The sequence below is a fragment of the Mus caroli genome, unplaced genomic scaffold (assembly GCF_978045245.1).
Source record: "Mus caroli unplaced genomic scaffold, Mus_caroli_1 scaffold_2, whole genome shotgun sequence".
NCBI lineage: Eukaryota > Metazoa > Chordata > Mammalia > Rodentia > Muridae > Mus > Mus caroli.
The window spans coordinates 16025655-16041479 of record NW_028227257.1 but is presented as its reverse complement, the minus strand read 5'-3'; the positions used below and the strand labels follow the sequence as shown (position 1 = coordinate 16041479).

The following is a 15825-nucleotide window of genomic DNA, read 5'->3' as shown; positions in this document are numbered from 1 at the left end:
ACTGGCCCAATGTTATGTTGCCCCTAGCTGGACCTGACCCTTGAAAGATTCCTCCCCAACGATGAGAGGAAGAACAGGAATTGGGCAGCCCCTACCATTCTTTATAAATGTCTTTTCTTTAATGTCCTGCATGCATTAAAGGAGTCTCCTCTTCCTTCCTTAGTAACATCTTTGTTCTCTTGGATATCTAGAGAGATATGCATTTTTGTTCGTTTTTGTTTTTCAAGACAATGTCGCTCTGTGTTGACTACATTGGCCTTGAACTCAGAGATCTGCCTGCCTCTGCCTCCAGAGTGTCGGGATTAAAGGCTTGCACCACCATGCCTGGCGAGATCTGAAGTTTTCATGTGGCTGGTTATCTCCAGCTAGGGCAGCTGGGAACAGAACAGGAAGCTTAGTTTGTGACTATCAGGCTTCCATCCCAAGACTGTCCACCTAGCGAAAGGCATTTACGGAACAGTCTCAACCCATAGCTCAGCGTTGCAATACGTGCCTGAGAAACACTGCACCAGCCCTGTGTCGCCATAGGTGGCGCACACCTATGATCAGGAAGTAGAATCAAGAAGTTTAGCAGCTGAAGGTCACCACCCTCGGCTATTAGAGCACAAGTCCTAACTTACCTTTTTTTTTTTTTTTTAATTGTGTGCACATCATATCCCCACCCTTGGTACATTTTCTAGAACACTCACAGAACTCAGGCTTGTTTCCTAGCCTAGGAACTTAAGGACACTGAGGGCTAAATTCACACTTCTTTGACCTTCCTGGAACCTCTCCAAAGATACAACCGCAAGTTGACCAAGGAGCTATTTCTGCTTCTGTCTTTCTTCCCTACAGCATTCCGTCTGCCCCAGTCTATCTTCTGATTACTCCACCACTGCACTCTGTCGCTCTCTCTGTCTTCCCTCAAACCATGTGCCCTGCTCCATCTTCACTTGATCCATCTGCCCTGAACCATCTTCCTTCGATCCATCTGCCCTGCTCCATCTTCACTCGATTCATCTGCCCTGCTTGGTCTTCCTTCACTCCAGCCCTGCCCTCCCTCTGCCCTGCTCGGTTCCATCTCTAGTTTTCCATCTGAGGCTCTACTAGCTGGTTTTCTCCTCGTTCTCCCTTGCAATGTCATTTTCATTCCAATAAACCATTTCCCCTCTCTCCACCCCATCTCACCCATAGATCATAAAACACAAAAGTCCTTTTGTCTCGAGGGATAGTAAAAATCTCCCCCTTCAGACCTTGCCCTCATGCTGGGACCCACTCCCTGTAAGCTAAAGAAGGCTCCATTCAAAGAAAGTGCCCAGACTGGACAGAAAACCCACCCCTTCCCACAGAGCCTCTGTGGAATCCTGAGTCTTCTTTCTGGTCATTTCCACCCAGGCCTTGACTGGTGCTTGTCACTCTCCCCGCTTCCTGCTACCAACACAGGCCTTTGATCCTGGGTGGTGGCTCTTGTTGGATCTCTTTAGCTTGGTTGAAAAGGGGGTGAGGGTAATGGGGTTCCCCTGGGAACAGGAAAGGGGGCAAGCCCAGTAGAGCAACACAAGGCGTAGATATTACTACTCTACTTGGTGGAAGAGGAAGGGTGAGTGTTGACTTCCAAATTCTGGAAGTGAGTGAAAAAAGGAGCTCCCAAGGATGCAGCCGCATGTTTGTCATCTCAGATCAAAATCCTCCCCGGGGATGGCAGTGTTAAAATGTCCCTCCTGGGCTGGGGACATAGTTCATCTGGCAGAATGCTCACCTAGAATGCAGGAAGCTTTTGGTTCTGTTCCTAGCATCTTGTAACCCCCCTACCTGTGATCCTAGCACTCAGGAGATGTAGGTGGGAGAATCAGAAGGTCAGGGTCATCCTTGGCTTCAGAGAAGTTTCAAGATTTCCTATATATCCTTCTCACGCACGTAAATACCTCTCCCCACTATCCATGTCAAAGCAGATTTTAAAAAAAAGATTTAGCCGGGCGTGGTGGCGCACGCCTTTAATCCCAGCACTCAGGAGGCAGAGGCAGGCGGATTTCTGAGTTCCAGGCCAGCCTGGTCTACAAAGTGAGTTCCAGGACAGCCAAGGCTACACAGAGAAACCCTGTCTCGAAAAACCAAAAAAAAAAAAAAAAAAAAAAGATTTATGCATTATTATTAATAAGTACACTGTAGCTGTTTTCAGACTCACCAGAAGAGGGCGTCAGATCTCATTACGGGTGGTTATGAGCCACCATGTGGTTGCTGGGATTTGAACTCAGGACCTTCGGAAGAGCAGTTAGTGCTCTTACCCACTGAACCATCTCGCCAGCCCCAGATTTTTGTTTTAATGAACTTATTTTTACTTTATGTGTATGAGTGTGTTGACTGCCCACATGTATGTACATATGTGCATAGCTTGTGAGTTTGGCACCTACAGAAGCCAGAGAGGATATCAGATCCCCTGGAACTGGAGTTATAAACAGGTATGAGCTGCCACGTGCTGGAACCAAACCCCTGGATCCTCTGCAAAAGCAACAAGTGCCCTTAACTAGCGATCCATCTCCCCAGGCTCCTTCAACCATAAAGGGATGGTTGAATCCTAGAGAGGTGAGCTAGAGGAAAGGATGCGGTGTGTGTGTGTGTGTGTGTGTGTGTGTGTGTGTGTGTGAGAGAGAGAGAGAGAGAGAGAGAGAGAGAGAGAGAGAGAGAGAGAGAACCAAAATCACTCTTAGGGAATCCATCAGGGGTATACTAAGATCCTATCACTGGAGCCAACTGATGGCACATGCTTTTCCCTAATTCCAGCATTCAGGAGATAGACAGGCAGATCTTGTAAATTCAAGGACAGCCTGTTCTACATAGCAAATCCCAGTCCAGCCAAGACTATGTAGAAATCCTGCCTCAAAAAACAAAAACCAACCAACCAAATAAACAAACAAAAAACACCCCAACAACCCAAGATCCCATCACTAGAATCATGGGATCGGGGTTTCACTGGAGAACACAACAAGGGCTACATAGATGAGGACCAGATTCATTGAGGGCCCCCACTGAATGCTGAGAAAGAGCAAAGAGCTATTACGATATAGAGGTAAAAGTTGTGATTGGCTTGAAACAGAATGGTAGCCCTGGAAGGGAAAGCAAGTGAACTGAGGAGCAATTAAAGGAGCTGTAGACACGGTGCCCATGATGAAAGACCATGAGAAGGCAGGCTGGTAGTTTACTAACAGGGCTCTCAGGGCTGACCCTGACTCTGCCTTCCCTGAGAGATTAACCTGGAAGTGGCTTGAAGAGTGCTCTGGAGGGAGAGACTGAGAGAGTGTAGCTGGTTTTAGAGGTGGGAAACCCACCATGGGAAAATTACTGTAGGGAAGCAGGAAGAACTTAGCAAAAGGATCACCAAGAAAACAGCAGAGCTGGGGTCGATTGCTCCTCTGAGTTTCAAGTTTGTCATGTGACCAGTGTTTTAACCTGTGGTGATCTGGATGGGCTGCCAACGATTTCTGGGAGATCCAACCATGGGCCAAATGAAATGGGTGTCAGCAAAAGAAACAAAACCGAGAACCAGGTGGTAGGTTGTCATGTGTGAGAGGTTTAGACCAGACTGCAGGAGTCCACAGTGGGTTTCCCATAGGATGGAGAAGGAGGCCAGCAGAAGGCTATACCACTAGCTAGCCCATCTCAAATAGCATCCACCCTTAACTGATAACATGATTATGGTTCATCTCTTCCATTAGTCCTCAAGTTCCATGTAGAGAGGGTGAAATCTGCTTGGCTCATTTCTGTCACCGGAGTTTAACACAGAACACCACGCATAGTAGGTACTCAGTTGACCCATGAGAGGCGTGGTGGGCTAGCATGGTGATCCCAGTTCTTTCTCTGCACCCAGTGTGAGACTCCAGGCAAGCAACATCTCTCTATGCATCAATGTTCTTCATTTATTTACTTTTGGATTTATTTCAGTTTGTGTGTATTATGTGTATGGGTGTTTTACCTGCGTGTATGACTGTAGACCATGTATGTGCCACGTGTCTGTGGAGGCCAAAAGAAGGTACTGGGTTTCCTGGAACTGGAGTTACAGATGGCTGTGAGCTACCATGTGGGTGATGGTAATCAAACCCAGGGTCCCCAGAAAGAATAGCCCACGATTTTAACCACTGAGTTCTCTTTCCAGCCCCCGCCCCCCAAACTCCTTTGGCTCAAGGCTTAATTAATCCAAGCAATGCCTATGTTCAACTCCCAGCATCTAGGCTGGTATGCAATAAACTTAGCTCTCCACTCTCCCTCCCTCCTCTACCCCTCCTCTGACTTCCCCACTTTTTCATGCACTCACCGCACCCATAGTCCAGAGCCATAAAACTCCACCCATCACTGACTCTCAACAATTCCCTAGGCCCTGCTGCTCAGCCTCCTCTCTCAAGTTGGAAGGCCGATGTTTCCAAAATCTGGCTTAAGAGTCCCCTAGCTCCAGAATCCAAGATTGGGCCTGAGGGGACCTCAGGTCTAGCCGGGTTGCTGTTGCCATGACAAAAGCATGACAATCACCAGCCACAGGTTCCCTAAGTGACTGGTTACTCTTTAACGTATCCACCCACCTTGGGTGATTAGAAGAATCAATAAGATAACCGGGCGGGGTGGCAGCTGGCTGTGCTCACTGCCTTCCTGGTGGACTGGCTCCCGGTGGCCCCTTTGCTGCTGTGTGTGGGCCCCTGCTCCTCCATGCCCCCCAGTGTCCAGCTGGGTACCCTTGGTCATGGTCAGTGTGAACGCGCCCCTCGGGGCTCCAGTGGCGAGTCCTTATGGTAAGTAAGGCCAATCTCTGGGGCTGGGAGATGGCTGGACGGGGTAGGACCACGGTCAGGCTGGGGAGGATAGAGGACGACAGTATGTTTCCGATGGACTCCAAGACCCTCCAAGGGTTCCTTTAGAATGACTGGAAGGTCAGCAGATGCTGGGCCTTGCTCAGGTCCCTGACAAGGGGATGGCTTGTTCTGGGAAGGGTGTGGGAAGGACTGGGAAGGGCTGCAGGAGTCTGCGGCAAGGGCTTTGCTCTTTTTGAGGGGGAAGACTTTTCTGAGAACCTACAGCCAGGGAATCATTTCATGATTCTATAGAAAGGAAGGGTTCCCGTACAGATGTTCCAAATCCTCTGAAAGCGGTGCTGAGCCTATCAATGTAGCCAGATGGGATGGGACCTTGGTGCATGAACCACAGGGACCACATGTTGGTTCCTCCGTCCCTCTGTGGGGATGAACTTGAAATCATTACCCCTCAGGGTCTAAGGGAACTGAGTGTGATCTTGCATTGGGTGTGTGAAGCTGGGAAAACGTGCTGTCCATAGACCACAAAGGCTTCGGTGACCAGCAAACTGGCAATATATAATGAAATTGGAATATGTAAATTAGAATGATGTGTGCCCAGATAGAAAGTCTCTGATAACGAAACGGATGTAGTCCTGTATATGTACACACAGGTTTGTATTTGCATAGAAAATTCCTTGGGAGGATGCAGAGAGACTGGTGAGGGTTTTGTTTCTGGGGAGAGAGATCCAAAAGAATGTTTTTCCTCTTGAAGCACATTCTAGATTAAAAAAAAATAATAATAACTTGGTCCATTTCATGGAGCTAAATTACATGTGCACACACATATACAGAACCTAGCCCCTGGGGTGCTGTGCATGTTGGTTCTGTTTCTTGTTGTGGGACAATCATCCGAGGCAATTAGTGTTTCTGTGCTTCCACTGTTTTTAACATGAAGACAAAGTTGGAGTTGTGGATATATAAGGGGTCACAGGTTGTAAGTAAGGCTCATGACATCACACAGACTGTGAGGGCTCAGTAAATATTACATAACAGCATTCTTTTTAAAAATGTGCTCACGGAGGCCAGCGCACCACCCTCAGGAGTCAGCCAGTCCTCTTCTTCCATCCTGTGGGTCCCAGGGATCGAACTCGGATCATCAGCCTTGTCTGCAAGTACTTTTACCCACTGAACTGTGTCTTCTGCCCCTTGATATCATTCTTAGCTGAGGCTAGATTGCCAGTGTCTTGTCAGAGACCAATCTTCTGACTTGTCTGGGGATTCTTCACTTTGACTCACCAGTAAGCAGGAGAATGTGACACAGAGGACACCCAAACGTGAGAATCAAATGGCCTGGGACCCATCCCATATACCATAGGTGTGACCTTGGAAGAGTCACCTCCCCCTCTCAGGCTACTTCCTTTTTTGTAAAACGAGTTGATTTCACTGAAGTAGAGATTACAGGAGCATAGTTAAAGGACTAGAGGTACTTTAATTCATAGTTGTAAGACTTGGTTGAACCCATGGCCAGAGGAAATGGCTCTGGAACGGGACACCACATGGCTTCTGCAAACTATAACCTTTCCACTAGCATAGGCTAGAGGTGAAAAAGAGGCCCCACAGGGTCTTCCTAAAGGATAAAGTACTAAGAGCACTCAATAGCATCTCTATGTCTCCTAGGGCTATACTTAGGAAGATGTCCGTATGTCCCTTCTTTTCAGATCCTTTGCAGTGCTTAAGAAGTGCTGGTATCTAACGTAGAGTTGCTGCCATATATAGATGGGTGGTTGGGTGGATGGATGGATGGTTGAGTGAATGAGTGTATGTATAGACAGAAGTTTGCATGGATGGATAGTTATATGTATAGATAGAAGGATAGATGAAGAACAATAGATGAATAAATGGATGGATGGATGGATATGTGGATAAATAAATGGTGGAGTAAATTGCTATATGAACAATTGGATGGTTATATAGATAAATAAATGGATGTATGGATAAGTGCATAGTTGAAGGATGGATGGTTGGATGAATGGATATATGGTCAAGTGGGTGGGTAGAGGGTTGGATGAATGGATGGATGACTTTATGGATCATTGGATAGAGGAAAGGATAGATGGTTAGATGGGTGGATGGATGGGTGATGGATGAATGAATGAATGGATGGTTGAATGGTTAAGGGGATAGTTGGATAGACACATAGTTGGGTGAATGGCTATATGAGCAGTTCAATGGTTAGATAGTTAAATAGGTGGATGCATGAATAATTGGATGGATGATGGATGGTTGGATGTGTGGTTTGATGGCTGGCTGAATGGGTGGGTAAATGGCTATATGGACAGATGCTTGGATATATGATTAGATAGTTAAATTTATGGATATATGGATAAATGAATGGATAATTGAATATATGTGAATATGTATGTATATATATATATGAGTAGATAGATAGTTGAATGTGTATATACATGTGTGTATGAGTAGATATATATGTATGAGTGGATAGTCTGTATCTATTGTCCCATTTAATGGGCATACCAGTTATGCAAAACAAAGAATATTGTTATCTCCAAGGTGGGCAAAACAACAACAAAAACTAAGGCTCAGGATTTTAAAAAATATATATCTGACTTGAGATACGATGTAGTCAGCTGTTGCCAATCCTCTTGGCCATGCCACATATGTGATTGATCAGAGAAAGGGGGCTCCAATGGCCAGAGTCAGAATATGTATCTCCCGTAACAACAACAACAGCAACAACAACAACTACAGAATTGTCCCTGGACAGTGAAACATTTTCAGTGGTGTGTGTGTGTGTGTGTGTAGAGGTGGTGGTTAAAGCACCCCATTTTATGATAAAAATAAGTTGGCTTGCATCCCGGTTTTTCCCTCTTCAAGCTGTACTATGAACTTTCCAGAACTTCTGAGAATCCATCTGTAAAGTGAACCAGGGAAACCTGCTGAGAAACTCAGAAAAGTTTTTATTCTGACAAAAGAAAAAAAAAAAACTACTTAAAAGAAAAAACCAAAACCTTCTTTTGGGGACAACAGTGGCTATTCCTGAAGTTAGCGCAGCAGAGGCTGGAAACGGCAGAGACAGCAAAGGGCGGGGGCTCTGCAGATCAGGGAAGGAGCACGTGAGTGCCTAGACTTCTGCACGTCCAGCCTGTCCACAGCGTGTTTGATTTTATCTCCCATGTACTGTCTCTTGGATCAGATGTGAATTGTAACATCTGTCCCCTGACTAGACTTAAACTTCAGTAAGTCAGGGATGATGGTGGCTTGCTTGGTCTTGTTTGTCGTATAAAGTCTCACACAATTGACAGACACAATTGTGTGTTGGATGAATCCATCAGGACAATTTTTGCAAACAGCTACATAACAGTGACCCTCAAGGCCAGCCAGCTGTGAGTACTTCCTGACCTTTATATCATCCTCTGCTTGGCTTTTGTACCTTGTGTCTGTCCCAGTCTAGAACCAATGTGGTCCAGCATCAGGCGCCATGTTGCCTGTTAGAGATCTGAGGCTGCAGGAGACTGGAAGAGTTCCCCTCAGCACACTGAGGGGTTCTCTTCTTTCTGTTTTTTCACTACTGTCTCTCAATTTAAAAAAAATCAGGTTCCCCTAGAAATCTCGCAGCACACTTTGCTCAGTTCAGGAAAGCTTAAAGCCAAGGTGGGAAACAACAGAGGGCTAAGGCTGCCTTAGCCCTGCTCCTCTCTTGGGCCCAGCACACTGTTGCTCCACACTGTTCTATTGCAGGTTTCTGACCTCAGCGCTCTCTGCATGTTGGCTGGGTAGCTGTCGCAGAGGGCTATCCTGTAGCAGGATATTCAGCACCATCCCTGAATGCTGCTCTACTCCACAGAGGCCAATGATGCTTCTGCCCCATCAGCTGAAGCCACTGAAACCTCTCTAGATTCTAAACAGGTGTATCCCAGGACACGTGTCACATCCATGTGTTACATGGCATCAGGAATAGCTACTGGGACAGGGAGAATACTGGGACTCATGGATTGGTGTTTGCTTTAGGTGCCAGGGTCTAGCTCCCAGCTGACTTTGGAGCTGTTCTGGACAACTGTGAGGATAAGAGGCTGTGATTACATGCCTTGTGTGCTGATCGAACTCCCAGCTCTGTTTATTTCCTGTCTTTGTTTACCTTGATTATTACTTTGTCCCCTTAGTAGTAATCATTTCCGCTACTACTCTGTTCTTTTTGGGCTAAATCTGTATAGTCTGATTTTCTTTTCCTTCTATTTGCAAGATTTATGTAAGAGCTTTCTATAGGGTAGGGCTCTATGTAGTCTTCGGGGAGGCTAACTGAATGGAAGAATCAATGGAAAGATAGATGGAGGGATGGAAGGATGGAGAGATGGAGGGGTGGAGGGATGGAGAGAGGGAGGGGGACGAAGGGAGGGGAGATGAGCAGTAGAGCAGCCCCTGCAAATGCTTACAGGACAGGTAAGGAGAGAGGAGTCATTTAGCCACCAGACGACAGGGTAATAGACCTGTTTTAAAGTGTCAAATGAGCCCCATTTTTTTCCATGGGATAAAGATCCCATCTTTTGACCATTGGCAGCAACCTTGGCTCAGAGGTTATTGTCAGAGGCACTCAGCGTACATGGATTTCTCACTTAAAGCCATGCAAAGATAGGCTCTTCCCTTCATCCCTCTGACTGATGCTTCCAGGATCTTTTTTTTTTTTTTTTTGGTTTTTCGAGACAGGGTTTCTCTGTGTAGCCCTGGCTGTCCTGGCACTCACTTTGTAGACCAGGCTGGCCTCGAACTCAGAAATCCGCCTGCCTCTGCCTCCCGAGTGCTGGGATTAAAGGCGTGCGCCACCACGCCCGGCTGCTTCCAGGATCTTGTGGGAGATCTTATCTTACTATGTAGTCCTAGTTGGCCTGGACTCGATATGTAGACTAGGCTGGTCTCCAACTCACAGAGACCCACTTGCTTCTGCCTCTGGAGTGCTGGGATCAAAGGTGTACATCTCCACACTCAGTTTAGAATTTTACTTTGTAGCCCAGGTTATCCTGGAATTCACTGTATAGCCCAGGCCGGCTTTAAACCTGCAGCTTTAACCCCTGCTTCTGTCTAGTGGGTGCTATCAGGTGTGTGCCACTGTGTCCAGCTTAGATTCCTTTATCTGTCAAGTCAGTCTTGGGTTGAGCTAATGAAGCAAAACAGGTACAAACCATAGCATGTTTTGTGGCTTTGAAGAGTGATAGGCCCAAAGTTAAATAGAGACGCAGATGCTAGCCAATGATGGAGTCATGTCCAGTATCTATGGATGCTTCGACCCTTTCATTTCCTCCACTCTCCCAACCTCCTCCACACATCTCTCTACCTTACCTTAACATGGAGGAAGCCTCTGTGATTCAGGGTCACAAGCCTGGCTGCATGTGGAAAACTTTTGTTTTCTGTTTTTAATGTGTGTCCATGTGTGCGTGCATGCACAAGTGCGTGCATGCACGACTGTGTTTATGTGGTCTCGCACATGCATGTGTGTATGTGTGTGTGTGCATGTGCATGTGTTGGGAGTGTATGCCTGAGTACCAATGATCACTGTGGGGGTCAAGGGACAAACTTGGGTGTCAGTCCTCCCACCTTGTCTGGGTCTCTGTCATTCACCACTGTTTGTCCCCAGAGCCTCTGGGGAGTCTTCTGTCTCTACCTCCTTGCTCACCCATAAGTTGGAATTACAGATGCATACTGCTTCAAATGGTTTCACATGGGTTCTGAGGACTCAAACTCCAACCCTTACCCATTGTACGTTAAGTGCTTTATCCACGGAGCCATCGCTCCAGCTCAAGGGAGACTTTCTTAAGCTCTACACCTGGAGGATGAGGGCCTCCTGGGATGGTCTCTATGCATCTGTCCTTTTTTATTGATGTCTGAGTGTGACTTTAGGCATCCCGGTTAGCTGGGATTTGGAAGCTGTTGCCTCATTTCCTCCCGTGTATCAAAGCGAGGAGTGAATTCCCAGAATGCATCCTGTTTCCGCCGTAAAGCCTGGGCAGCCACCCCTACTCTGTGTTCTCTTTCATTCCTGTGTTCAACAACTAGTTAATGAGGAAGAGTGTGCCAGACACTCTGCTAACCACTGGGAAGGTTTAGCAGGCATCATCGGGAGGGGAGGAGAGGAGAAGAGAAGAGAGAAGGTTCCAGCTGAGGAGACAGCTTTACAAAGGTCCAGAGCCTGGCTGCCCACTGCGCTGACTTTATCAGCACTTAGCAGCGATGGACTCTACCCTTTATGAAGAATGTCTTGGCACAGGCTGTTCTGTGGCTGGTTTACCTAGTTTCCAGAAGCAACCTGAAGTGCAGAAGTTGGGCCTTCTATGTTTTTTTTTTTTTTTTTATTCTGACTCAGATGTCCCTGGCATGAGAATGGGCCTCCAACCAGGAGGGAAATGTTCCCCTTGGGCTGTGGTGAGGGTGGAACGCAGTTCACCTACAGTAGATTTTTGTAATTGATTAATTACAAAATTAATTTTAACATCAATTGATTTTGTGGTACATGCTGGACAAGTGCTCTACCACTGAGCCAAAGCCATAGCCTGCATTGTCGCCGGAAAGGGCTCCCTGGGGAGCCCATGGAATGGGCTGTGTGCATCTCAACCACTACAGTTATTCCTGTAGCTACAGAGAGTGCACCTTTCACGCGCAAGGGGCAGTGGGCCTGCTGTGTGCTAAACATCTTTTTATCTGTTATGGAGTAAACAGAGATAAAAGAGGGAGAAGTGACAGGTTCCAAGAGGCAAGTGTATTACACTGGTCTAGCTATGCATAATTGTAACCTCCACGCTCCGGAGGATCAGGGCTGAGTTCAAAGCCAGCCCTTGAGACACAGTGAGTTCAAGGCCACCCTAGAATACTTGAGACTCTATCCTAAAACACAAAACAGAGACTTCTATAGTGTCCCAATGAGGGCTCAAAATTCTCAAAGTGACTCTGTGAGGTAAGCGGGCATTGTTGCTCATTTTGCAGATAAGGAAATGGAGGCACAGACTAATCAGGCCACTCAGCCAGAGTGACCAAAGGCACTCAGGCAGGTGGGCCCTGGGTCTGTGCTTTTACGGTCTGCACAGTATATAAAGAGTGTCTAGCACAATGTCCTCTGAGTAGAGGCCGGTAATCAAAAGGTTTTAAAGCCGCAGGACAGAATGTTCTAAAAGGTTCATGACCACACTTCCAAGCCGCTCTGCTTTCGTGGTGTCCCTGGGGAATGGGGCTGCTTGTATCAGGACATGGACAAACATTTTTAAATCTTTCTGAATTTGCTTTACACCGTGTTAGGAAGATTTATAACAGGCATATTAAGACATCAATAGAAAAGCCCCTGGGTGGGCTGGCGAGAGGGCTCATTAGGTGAGGGCACTTGCTGCCAAGCCTGGTGACCTGAGTTTGACCCCCCTCCCGAATCTGCAGGATAGAGAGAGAGAGAACTGACTCCAGCAAGCTGTCCTCCGACCTACACACACACACACACACACACACGTGCACACAAGATAAATAGAAAGCTCCCAGGTGACTCATATTGGGGTCCCCTCCCTGCTGCTTCTCCCCTCAATTATGTTTGCTTGCTCTTCAGAAACAAAAGCAGGAAGGAACGTTCCCTTGTAAAGTAGCCCGTGTCCTGCTTGCTTTAGGGGCGCATGCGCTGAAGTTGGAATGCTACAGGGAGGACCAGCAAGGCCCGTGTGCAAGGATGACGTACGAACTCTGAAGTGTCCTTGTTCTCTAAAGTTCTATCTCCTCCTCCTCCTCCTCCTCCTGAGTCCTGTAGACCAGGCTGGCCTCAAACTCAGAGATCCCGCCTGCCTCTGCCTCACAAGTACTGGGATTAATGGCGTGCACCATCACTGCCGGGCCTGTATTCTTTTTCAAAGATTAACATGTACCTTCAAAGAAAGAAAAATACCAACTAAGTGTTTGCATGTAGAGAAAGTACAGCCACGAGGCAGCTGAGTGAATTGCTCTGGGAAGGACAGATGCTGCCGGATTCTGGGCACCGGAGGCTGGAGGCTGACCCTGGAGTCGGGAGCTCATCCAGTCACCATTCATAAGCTGCATATCTCATGACTCCTTCAGTACTCCCTACTGTTCAAAGCACTTTGTAATGCCGGGCATGGTGCTGCACGCCTTTAATTAATCCCAGCACTCAGGAGGCAGAAGCAGGCAGATTTCTGAGTTCTAGGCCAGCCTGGTCTACAAAGTGAGTTCCAGGACAGCCAGGGCTATACAGAGAAACCCTGTCTCGAAAAAACAAAACAAAACCAAAACAAAACAAAAAAAAAAGCACTTTGTAAAACTCCACTCTTTGATTTCTCTTAACCACCCAGTGAGGTAGGTTTTGTAATGATATTATTTCTCAGAGAGGATAGCAAGGCTCAGAGAAGTTAAATCACTCACCCAAATCACACAGCCCCCGAGTGATGGGATTTGAACTCCAACCAAGTATGTATGAAGGAGAGCAGAGCTAGCTGACTGTAACAACCAAAGCCAGAGAGCATACTTCCTTTGCACAGTTATCCAGGGACCAACACACACACACACACACACACACACACACACACACACACACACACACACAGTCTTTCTCTCTCTCCTTTCTTAGTACTTAAAGGTGTTTTGCTTTGTTTTGTTTTGTTTTAACCCCATCACCCCACTGCTGGCCTGATTCTTTTTTTTTAGATGTCTGAAAGTTTGAAACTGTGTGATAGTAGGTGCTCCATAGACCTTTGCAGACTGTGTAAACAGAGATGGGGACAGTAGAGTCCGTGTACTGAGCAACTGTCTGGGTTCCTGGTGTGGGAAGGAAGCCACTGCTCCTACCTAGGCTCTGCCCTAGGTAAACATGCCTCCCTCTGCCCAGACAGCTGCTATTTGGCAAGTGTCTGTGGTGGGACTGACCAAGGCTGACCACCGTTCTGCCAAGGCCCCAGGATTTCCCAGGACAGGCAGCAGAGGCAACCACACCTCAGGCAGGGCCTGGGAGAAGCACTCAGAGATCTTTGAACAGGCCTGAGGAAGGCTGAGAAGGTAGAAAGACCCTGGGAGTAGTCAGAGAGAAGGCCTGTGCTGGTCAGGGCCTAAGGAGATGGAGCCACCCGCCACGTGACCCCTGCAGGGCTGAGCTGTGGACTAGGAACCCGGAATCAGCCCCAGTTCCCATGCCTCAGGCATCTGCCTTGTCTGAGGCTCACTTTCCTCTTCTGTAGTTTGAAGGGCCCTGTGTGGGTTTCTTTATTTGACACAAGGTTTCATTCTGTAGCCCTGCTGTTTTGGAACTCAGTATGTAGCTCAGATGGCCTCTAATTCATGGCAATCCTCCTGCCTCTGCCTCCTGAGTGCTGGGATTAAAGGTGTGTACCACCATCATCCAGCTAACCTCACTATTATTTTAATTCCATCACTACGGGGGAATCTGATGCCTCTGGCCTTCTGCTTGGCAACAGTGAGAGAGAGAGAGAGACAGAGACAGAGACAGAGAGACAGAGAGATATATTGATTTAAGATTTTAAAATTAGAGTTAACTAAGGAATGGCATTGTTTCCCCCTCCCCTCCCCCTCCTTCCCTCTTCCCTCCCTCCCGCTCTTCCTCTTTCCTTTGTTCCTATTAATATTGCATGCTCAGCAAGTCAGGGCATGTCAGAGCCCAGGGTGGAACAATGGCTGGTGAGACCTTGGAGAAGCCTTTGAGGTCACCTGTCATCTGCCCTTTACCTCAAGATGCCACTGTAACAGGAAAGACCCTGTTGTCAGGCATGTGAAAAATGTCCCATTGCAGAAGCTTGGACTTCAGGACCAGAGAACTCAGAGACCCTTACTCATGGTCATGTGTCAGGCAGGAAGTGTGTAGAGTGTGTGAGCCCCTCCCTCGGAGCTCCTGGCAAGCCAGTGCAGCTCTCTGCCCTGGCTTTCCCTGGATGTGCTCTGTTCTTAGATATAATGCCACCAAAAAAAAAATTTATTTATTTAATGTATATGAGCACACTGTTGCTGTCTTCAGACACATCAGAAGAGGGCATTGGATCCCATTACAGATGGTTGTGAGTCACCCTGTGGTTGCTGGGAATTGAACTCAGGACCTCTGAAAGAGCAGTTAGTGCTCTTAACCATTGAGCCATCTCTCCAGTCCCCTAGAACCTGTTTTTAAAAACTAGATTCCTAGATGTTTCACTTTGGTTTTCTCTTATGTATGTATGTATGTATGTATGTATGTATGTATGTATTGCTTATTCGTTTTTGCTTGAGACAAAGTCTCCTGTAACACGGGATGGCCTTGAGCTCACTGTGTAGCCAATGATGACCTTGAACTTCTGACCCTTCTATCTCCACCTTCCCAGTGCTAGCTTGTGTGCTGAATACAGTTATGTGCTACTGTGAACACAGATCAGGGTCCAGGCCTGGTCTTTCCTGCCTCTTAGACAAAATAACTGAAACTCCGGGATCACACAGATATGCAGAAGAAAGCTTCATTGGATGCTAAGCAATAGTGCAGGCTATCCAGGGAGACGTTTGTCGTGACTGACAGCGGGCTGCACAAGTGAAAACACTGTGGAGCCCTGAGCGGGTGCTGTTCCTGGCATCCTTTACAGGGTTCAGAAGAGGGCGGAGCTTGTCCCTAACAGGCACTCTTGGGTGGTTCTCTATTTTGATTGATAGATTAGGTTATATAATCATTTCTCTGCTTTGCGTGTCCCTTCCCATAATGCACCTGGTTTTAATCATATGCCACCCAATTATGCAGAGATGAGATGGTGAGTGGAGACTCTCCATCAGAGATTAATAGAGGACAGTGTTTGACTTCCCGCTATGTACCCAAAGCACTTCAGGCCAGATTAGTCGTCTCCCCGGATGTCCTGGAAAGACACTCGCACAGAAACTGCCTAAGTCTAAGTGTTACGAGGGGTGGGAAAACATGCAGAGATAGGGGTACACATAGCCTGATGCAGTTGGGGGGACCCATGGGTGTTCCAAGGTTGTTAGATGCACTTCTTAGAGGGAGTGTGTGTGTGTGTGTGTGTGTGTGTGTGTGTGTGCATAGTGCATACAAGTGCAT

At 47.2% G+C, this 15825-nt stretch overlaps 1 non-coding gene across 1 annotated transcript; it reads left to right on the top strand.

Moving 5' to 3' along the window:
• Window positions 1-12400: 12400 nt before the first annotated feature.
• Window positions 12401-12502, top strand: LOC115030438 (U6 spliceosomal RNA). Its single transcript, XR_003836037.1, has one exon. It is a non-coding gene; the product is annotated as a U6 spliceosomal RNA (small nuclear RNA).
• Window positions 12503-15825: the final 3323 nt, after the last annotated feature.